This window comes from Eleginops maclovinus, chromosome 22 (genome assembly GCF_036324505.1).
Source record: "Eleginops maclovinus isolate JMC-PN-2008 ecotype Puerto Natales chromosome 22, JC_Emac_rtc_rv5, whole genome shotgun sequence".
NCBI lineage: Eukaryota > Metazoa > Chordata > Actinopteri > Perciformes > Eleginopidae > Eleginops > Eleginops maclovinus.
This window is the reverse complement of record NC_086370.1, coordinates 17,783,786-17,793,300: the sequence shown is the minus strand read 5'-3', so window position 1 is coordinate 17,793,300 and position 9,515 is coordinate 17,783,786. Positions and strand designations below refer to the sequence as shown.

Genomic DNA, 9,515 nt, shown 5'->3' with positions numbered 1-9,515 from the left:
GAAGCATACTAGACCTATTTCTATATGTGAAACAACTGACAGCACATAAGAACATCAAATATGTTGGATAATAAAACCGCACGACAGCAGCAAGTACCAGGAAACGGGACAGTGATGCACGATGACAAGGAGTTCTGGGATTATCTGTCAAGTTGTCCGGGCATGTATGTGTAGCTATTTGATGAGTCTCCTCAGTCCTGATTTGGGTTTCCTGTGCTGTATCCTAATCATTGAAGCCAAGTGCGGGAATGTAGCACAGTGTAATCCAATAGGGATTGATTTTAATCAAGATAATGTCCCTGCTTGTCTCATTACAGTTTCAGAGAGGCGCAAAATGGGCAAAGATCATTTACTAAACGTGCTGGGGGCCTGTTTGGTGTAAAACTGTTCAACATAACCAATACTCAAAGTCATCTTTATAAATGTGTTTTTACAGTCGCTTTAATCAACAAAATTTGCACACAAAAAAACCGTGTTAGCTAATGGTATTATATGTGAAAGCAGATCAAACCTGAACAGCAGCAGGACTTTAAAGCTTTAATGTTGCAGATGAGCGGAGATAGTGTAATCTCTATAAATTACATGTTTTTTAAATACCCAAAACCAGGGTTTCATTTAGTTGGGATGTGACATTACTTGTGGAACATGCTGCCCTGCTGTGTGGTTTTCACATAAAGAAATAAGGCCTTTCAGTTCTCAGCGTGTCAGTTACCAAGTGTACTTGCATGGTTATGATTATGATTATGAGCACTCTTTGAATAAGGTCAATTTCCTGTACTATCTTGTGCCGATAGGTATATGATTCATCTGAGTGAGATAGGTGCTAGAAACAGAGCACAGATGGTCGTCAATTTTCAAGGACAGATTCTGATGTATCAAGTCTGTCTTAATACTACAGGGAATTTCCTACCGAGAATACTGTAACCTTCGACAATACACACTTCACTTGTGTCTGTTTTCAAGGAATGAAGAAGTATGCACTGTGAATTTTGTCCCTTTCGCAATGTACAAATGGATCTCTTAAAAGCAACCCTTACCCTACAGGTAAAACTTACACTTCCTATGCTAAATTTCTGTAATTCTTCACCCAGAATCCACTAAAATGTAATTCATCGCATTGTAGAGAAGGCTTTGAAACCCCTTCATCTTGGTGATTAATATGCAACTTAGTTTTAAAGTGAAAGGGGTTTGGATACTGTTCCTGATGTGCCTTTCCATTAATGATAATGCTACTAAAAGTAAAAATATAATATATATAAGTACTGTACATTAAAACAGGTTTATTTTAGAGGAACCTTTAATTACTGCTGAAATAAAACTTGTCGGTAATAACATCTCAGTATGAAAAATCACAAATAATCACACCACTGCTTCAACTTTAATGTACGTATGGGAGTGTGAGTATTATGATAAGACACATTACAAAATGATTTGTTACGTTGTTTGAAACAAGTGTCAGGAATTACAGAAATGCATTAAAGTCTTATGAATAACCCGTTATTTTCACACTCCGTTATTCCCACAGAGATACTTGAGAGCGATTTGCCGAGAGGAGCGTGTCTCGTGTGCAGCAGTTTGAGCTATGGGGGTTTAGCCTGTTGCCATGGTGAGTATGAACACTGCCTGTCACAGTAACAACACCTCCACGGTCTCTATAGGTAGAAGCTATGTGTTGTTTTTTTTTACAGCACGTAGGTATTTCTCAGTGCTACTTCGATTATGTAAGGCAATAAGCCCTTCTACAAACAGCTTTGTTCAGAAGGAAAATCTTCACAAAGAAACACCCCTATAGTGAATTTGTAGCGTAAGTGCTTTGCCAGAGTGCTATAAATAAACTACACCAGAGCCAAACTGAACTCATGAAACCATTTACATGCACAAAAACCTACAGGAAGGGGAACACCCAGAAAAACACAAAAGTGCCCCTTTAAAGCACTCAGCCTTTGTCTATTAAGTAATTTGGAAATGAAAGGAAGTGTGATTCATTAAGTTCTGCTAAACTCTTACACCATTCCTGGTTCTGTTATCTCTCTACTGGACCTAAAACGCCTTCTAACAACTTTGAATGCACTTTTGGCAGCTATATAAAAATCTGGCAATCAGCACTAGATATCTGAAGCTAACAGAGCCCTTGTCTGAGGCCAAACTGTGGGTGTCGTAGTTAAAAATACTGCAGATTGATTTAGTAGGTCAAGAGAAACAGAGTCTAAACTCAGTCAACCAGCACTGATACAGAGGGACAGGGGATGAAAGTCAACCCAATGAATAAATCAGAGGCCCTCAACCAAAAGAACCAATCATGAATCTTTGTGAATGTGACGGTATTCCCAGCAGGTTATTTCCAATAATACAACAGTGTACAGTCTAACTGCAGTCTGAACTGAACTTCTGTATTATTCATGTGGCCTGATGTTATCTGAACCTTTTATTGCCTCATGTATCACAAGATTACAGACTGTTAAACTCTAACCACAACATTTGTATTTCTAAAATATTATATATGATTTATTAGGATAATGCAACAGGCAAATTAAAAGTTGTATACATATTTAAATAGTATTTGATGGTAGTGTTTGGAATTTGATCCTATAAGATATGATGTACATTTCTTAAGTAAATTAAAGCTATTTTGAGACGAGGGGCATGAGTTTGAGTACAGTTTGTTATTTGGGGAGATGTTGGAAGCTAGGACATGTGTATTTAGAGATTTGACAGATTGATCTGTGATTTAAGATTTCAAAAGACTGTAGATGATAACTGTTTAAAGAGTTTTCCGTTGAACAATTTAGAGTAATTACACCCTTCCATGTAGTGTTGTTTCCAGAAGGTGTGGGGACTGGCTTCTGATTAGTATTGAACGCAGCTTTGAGTTTTTCCCATGTTGGCCAATTAGGATGTTACAACTCCCTTTCTTTAGAGTTTACAAGAGCTAGTCAATTGTACAGCTAGGGCTTTCTGATCCTTCCTTGATGTAATGCAAACCTAATTTCGGCAGAAGATGTCCAGAAACTCTTGTCTATAATCCCCTTTGAGACTTTAGTACCTGCCACATATATTTGTACAATTGATTGACATGTCAAAGCAAACCAGAAGAGAATATAAACGAGTGAGGGGAAATCAAATAATAGGACGACGAGGAGAAGATATAGGATTTTCAGTAAGTAGTAAAACCAAAAGATTGTGGAAAAAGGATTTCTTATTTCTTATGTAGGAAATGTTGTCTCAAAAGGATGTCTTAGCTACAGTCATGACAGACTGACTTTAAAGTAGAGAGATTTACAATACCGTAGAGTAAAATCATAAAGGGGAAAAATCATAGGAACCAAAAAAACAAAAAGGTACAAATTGTAAAATTTACGAATTAAAGGGACTAAAAATGAATAGATCTGGATCTGGATCTTAAAGCAACATAATGTGAGATCCTGTATGCGTGCAATTTGGCATCCAAAATCCATTATACTTATTCACCAGTGTAATATTAATATGGACAGCTGTTATGTTGCACATATTGTAATGATGACACTAAAGAAATGAACGAGACAGCAAACGTTGATAAAACAACTGAACATCAATTAGGCACAACCACACAAGACAAACCATCCAATAATGACACTTGTCATTTACTGCATGGTTTTAAACTCTGGGATGGTTTGTGTTGAAGAGCAGAAGAGCAGTAGACCTCTGTGGATTATTCGGTTTCATTAAATAATACATATAGAAATTAAAATGCAAGGCAAGAACAGCTGGGATTTTAATAGGATTACATAAAATATTAAATTGCCCTGAGGATGAAAGAGTTGTCGGTATAGGCTCTGCATGTAATTCCTTGTTGCCGAACACAGTGAAAAAAAGGCATTTTTGAAGCTCAGTGCAAAAAAAAATCCTGCACCTGCACAATAATCGTTTTTAGTGTGGTCATTAAGTTTGGTCATTAAATTATAAATTAAAATAAAACAACAAAGCAATTTTAGGGGTTTTTATAACCTAGTAAGGCGTTTCTGAAAGGGATCAAAGGCTCTTGATGTGTGTTCCTTTTTCATTAATGACCTACTCGTTGCACATTATCCCGCTTATTAGATGGCCACATAACTAAATAAATCGACCATTTGATTTTGTCCATGTCTCTTCACATTTTGTTTTCCACTAACAAGATTTCTCTGACGTCCAATGCTCTGTCTGTCAACCGTTTTCCTTGTCTCCCTTAATCCTCCCTAGCAACAATCCTTATTGTGTTTAGCAAGTATGAACAACCTCTGCAATGTCCAAATTGACCAATCAGAATTGAGTATTCAACTAATAGTAGTAAATGTAGTAAAAAGAAATAAAAGGCAGTATAAATCATACCTAAAGGCCCAGACACACCAAACAGACATGAAATAAACAGTAACAATGGAGCCTGTAGCTAATAATGCGTGGGCCAAGATGAGAACATGAGATTAAGGACTTTAATTTACTTTACGTATGAGTTTTGTATCCCCTGAGCTGTGAATTGTTTCAGGTGGATTTCCTTGTTTAAAATCATAACCATAAGTACTATAGTATTGTGTTGTTGACCTGTCTTACTGTAAGTCGTGAACATGATGACATTTTGGAGAAAATATCCCTTTGAAAGTCCCTTCAGGCGGCTTTACTTCCACTGCTTCAACAGATTTACGGATCTTCACTTTGATGGGTTATTTTATACTCAGTCAAGCGAGGGTGACACAAAACTTTGACGTTGATTGCCACTTATGATAAAATATGTGACCAGCACATTACGAGGAGCGGCTGTAATAAAACAATGTGAATGATAGAGGGAAGGAATGTTCAATGCTTGAGTAATGTAATAAATTAAAGGGTATACTGTTTTTCCAAATGGCTCCTTGAAATAAAAGACTCACAGAAAAGCTGTGTTTCGTCTATGAAATGTACATTCAACTCTGCAACATATTCTTCAAAGTTGTAATGAAAGACAGTTCTGCTCCTCCCCGCTCCTCCACTGTAATCACTCTTAGGTGACGGTGTTACTCTAGCTGCAAGACTGATTGCAGTGTCATACTCCCTTGACAGAAAGTACCATGCATTGGCTGCTGCAGCATTATCTTTAATAACGATTTTGGTCAGAACATGCTCCTATACACTTGGGAGGAAATTGACCATTATTGTCTATTCCGGGCAGTCGTTTCTAGCAAGACACTTATCCTGCACTGTTGGTTTTGTGATAGTTCATGCTTTGGAACAGAAGAGTCTACAGCCATACATACTAGCAGGCACGGTGGTGCTCTTTAGTGTACGTTTACATTTTCAAAATATCAATGCCAACATGAAGTTTTTCAGGAATTTGCTCATAGACCCAAGTGTTAAATAAGTTGAAATGCTGACCTGAAGATATCGCTAGATGATTAAAACTTAGGGATCACCAGTAGTTCTTATTTAGGAGGCCCTTTTCTGCTTTTTGTGGTTTTCCTGTTTGTGTAGTATAGGTTTTTGTGCATTTAAATGGTCTGCAAAGGGTATAATTCCCAAAGTTCCCTCCGTTCTGCTAACCACGAAAATTAGCTTAAAATGTTTCATTTCATTTCCTTCTTTATTTCGAACAGATTTAAATAAACCAAATAAAAACTTATCAAACACTATTTATATATTAAACAATATTTATATTTAAAAAATATATGTTTAACAAAACGAATAATAATGTTCTCTTTTGTCCTAGGGGACTTGTTTGTTGGTGTCAATCTATCAGGTAGATGTTGATAGATTTCACCTGATGTGGGAAAAATGACCTGTTTATAAGATCCCTTCTCTCAGCACCACAAATATCCATCTGACATGCAGTTGTTTAGGTATTTCAGGCAAAAGTAACCTTCTCAGAAACAGATATATACATTGCCATCCTTAAAGCCATGCTGCTAGCGTTGGTAAAAAGTACACACAAGAAGTAGTGAGTATTTGTTTCTCTTTACATCCAATACTTGCACAGAGAACAGCCTCCCACGGTTTGTACCATGCGTAAACATAAGTAATGCTCCTGCATATACTATGGTCATGGATTTTGTTAATGTCACTTGTGCGAATAGTACCTCTGCAGTGTTTCCAGCAAGTGTAAACAAGTGACTCGCAGGTACTTATTTGTGACGTAGAGGAAGCCGCTTAAATCTGCGCATATACAGTCTTTGTCTTCCTTTGGTGTAAATATTGTCAAACAAAGCCAGGAGTAACCTCGCCAGGTGTTGCTTTTCCTCCTCTTTTCATCAGGGTAGTGCTTCCAGTAAAATGAAGCATGACAACATTCTTCCTGCTCCCGGACATTAATACAGTTTACTTCAATTCACTTTCAAACAATTCCTTTCCTTTGTAATTTGAGTTCACCTCAGTTTATTGGCCTTAGCCGAGCTTACCACAGATTAAGACAGACACAATGACTGACTAACTGGTAAACATGTACCCTTTTCCTCACAGATTAATCTGTATATGTAGGTTTTTAAGTAAAACCTACTTAAATAGTAGATAGACTTCTTTCCCATTGCCAGTAGACATGTTTTCATTTCTGTTTCTTTTTTCTTTCCAGATGTCTATCATCTTTGTTTCTCTTTCCGTCTGTCTGCTGGGCACCGACTCAGCAGCTCCTGTTCTTCAGAGGCAGACCCTTTAGTGTTAATTAGGAAAAGAGAAGAGGCAACAACGGCCAAATAAACATCTGGCGATGTACTCAAATGTGTACGGCTGAGTGGCTTGCATTGTTTTGATAACTGCAGACTAATTAGACAAAAGCAAAGACAAAAGTTATCAAAAAAACTGCCATGTACTCAGATGTTTGTCTTGTTCTGTTAGCTTTTAGCTGTTAGCCTCACACACCCTCCTAAACAGCCATTCATTGACCTATAAAACAGTCACAAAAATATGTTTGTAACTTGTGATACACTGCGACCATGAATGTTCCTAAAGATAGTAATAAATCAGCACCAAATATATATATAAATAGTCCAGTCGTATGTGAATAAGTCTTGGACAAACACAGAGATGCACACACACTTATACACTTACTTACACAACTACTCACACACTTAATCATACAACCACGTCTCATTGCATTATCTCATGGGGGGGGGGGGGGGGTAAAACAAGCCCTTGTACCATGTTTCTCTTTAAGGTTTTGATGAGCTCTTGTTCCTTCAGAATGTGGTTTTAGTGCTTTGAACAAAAGTGTCATATGAATATAATGTGATATCTAAAATAGCATTTACCCTTATGTTGATATGTTGCATCTTTTCATTGTACCTGAAGGTCATAAATGCTGGATTCTTCCCGTCCCAAACAAAGATCAAGACACTTAGCCATGACGCAGAGATTGTGAAATGCAAAATGTGTTTTGACACAAGACCGTGATTTAGAGCTTCTTTCCTAAATAATTGACTAGGAAAAACATTCCGGGGACAAGTGGGCACCTTGAAGTCTTTTGTTGTGACATGGTTGGATTGTCATTAAACTGCACATACGGCAAATGTCATTGTGGTGCAGCTCTCCCTTTTTAAAGTCATGGGGCCCTTGATAAAGCCTGTTTCCTTGATAAATGCGCTGAGTTTTAGTCTGGGAAACTGCGACAGCCTTCAGCCTCTTTATATTTGCAACTCCCAAAAGTGATAATAAGAAAGCGGTAAAGAAAGCCACAGCAGTATGTGTGTGTTTGCACATTTCTTACGGCTGCTGCCTGCTGCAAACAAGTAGAAAATATAACACAAGTCTGTATCAACATGCTTCCTGGTGGTCACACACAAAGAAAAGAAAGAATACACACAGTTGCCAGTCAGGGAGCAGAGAGGGGTTCGCTGCCTTGCTCAAGGGCACCTTGGCAGTGGCCCAGGAGGTGAAGTGACTCCACCAGTCCACACTCCGTATTTCATTAGTCCAATTGGGAGACGAGCCAACGTGAACCCTTCGGTCCAAAGTCAAAGCCCGTACAGAAGTAACTTGTTTATGCTTTGACCCAGTAAGTGACACGAAGAATAAGCAATAACCACATAAAATGTAAACCTAAAAACTAAAAGGAAGCACTTTTATGGGAAACTGCAATACCTTTTTTCCTCAAAGGAAATAAATCAAAAGATTAACCTCGACAGCTGTATCTGTTATTTCGTTCTTGAGTTTCAGACACACGGTAGAGGCTGAGGTGGGGGAAAAATGAGATCAGCAAAGCGTGTGCACACTCTTTTTATTCCACAAATGTTGCCTTTGTTGCCGGATAATTGGTCCAAATCATTTTCTGCAAAAAGTCGTGTGGACACTGGCCTTGAGGGAGACAATGCGGTGACAGGATCAGAATGACTCATCTTGTGAGTTCCTGCGGCGCTTTGATTCCAGGAACGTTGTGACCTCAGTCTGGTTTTAGGCATCCACACAAACAGATAGAGAGAAACCTTCTTAATATCAGGAGCCGATGATGAAGGTGGCTGTAATAGATTTGAATTATTTGAGATCTCAACGTTGCATTAAATACTATTAAAGCCTGCACTGGAAGAGCATCGCTAGCCCTGCTATTGGCTCTCATCTGTCATCCTGTCCAGTATATCTTCCTCTGTGTAACAAGCAAGCTATCACTTCTTGGTTCAGCTCTTTTCCAACAGCACATGCTCCCCTGTGTCCACAGATAAGAGGGGAAGAAATCATCCCACTTCACTCCCAACACGGCAAAGTCTTTGTTTAGTATTGAGCCTGTTTGTTAAGAATGTGAAGATTGGCAGAAGTACTTTTTAAGTATTTTCTCAACACATTTTAGGAGCGCAGAAACATGAAGTAATTTAGTAAGGTCAAACAATCAACAGATGCCTTACAAAGAACTAAATTCCAGTGTTTGCAGAGTCTACCTGATTGTATTATTTTCTGGGTTTTTGAGAACAATTGCGCATTGTTATGTTTAATGTCATTTACTTTGAAATTAATAATGACAATTCCGAAATGGGGGAGATTTGAGTGTGCCGTGCTTTCAAAAATGAAATAAAAAGAAGACAGTATTTGCTGCTTCAAATCGTTTTTCTTTTTTCAATGGATAGGTTGGGAATACATATTGTATTGAAAGATAATGTCATGAAAAAGGTGGTGATTTGTCTTTATATTTTGTTTTATGGCTACTCTATGTTGAACAGCGATCTAGAATGATCAATGAACTCTATGTAAGGAAAGTGGAAAAGGCATCAATCCCTCCTCTGATCGAGGAACAAAGCATGGTGCAAAAGAGTTGTGTAGTTCACTTTGATGCGTGTGTTCTCAAAGTGAAAATTGAATATTTTTGTTGATTAGTCCTCCACTTTTATCCAGACTGAATATATCAAAACCAAGATCAATAAATCAAAGTCAAAGAAAGACAGACAGGGCTAGAGGAACATGGATTTGGATATCTGTCAATTAAAATGAAACAAGACACCATTATTCATCCCTTCATCAGCCATCTCCATATTATTAACATCATATCTACTGTTCCTCTTCTATATCATCCTGTCACAAGGACAAACGTGCCCATGTCTCTACCCAGCCTGGTCTGC

The 9,515-nt window shown here is 38.0% G+C and overlaps 1 long non-coding RNA gene across 2 annotated transcripts in view; it reads left to right on the top strand.

Annotated features, from left to right (window-relative positions):
* The window catches only part of LOC134858936 (uncharacterized), a 38,780-nt gene extending 31,732 nt beyond the window's left edge, over positions 1–7,048 (top strand). For both annotated transcript variants that reach the window (XR_010165021.1, XR_010165020.1), the window contains 2 exons: positions 1,526–1,606; positions 6,548–7,048. This is a non-coding gene — a long non-coding RNA (uncharacterized LOC134858936). The remainder of the gene's footprint in view (positions 1–1,525; positions 1,607–6,547) is intronic.
* Positions 7,049–9,515: the final 2,467 nt, after the last annotated feature.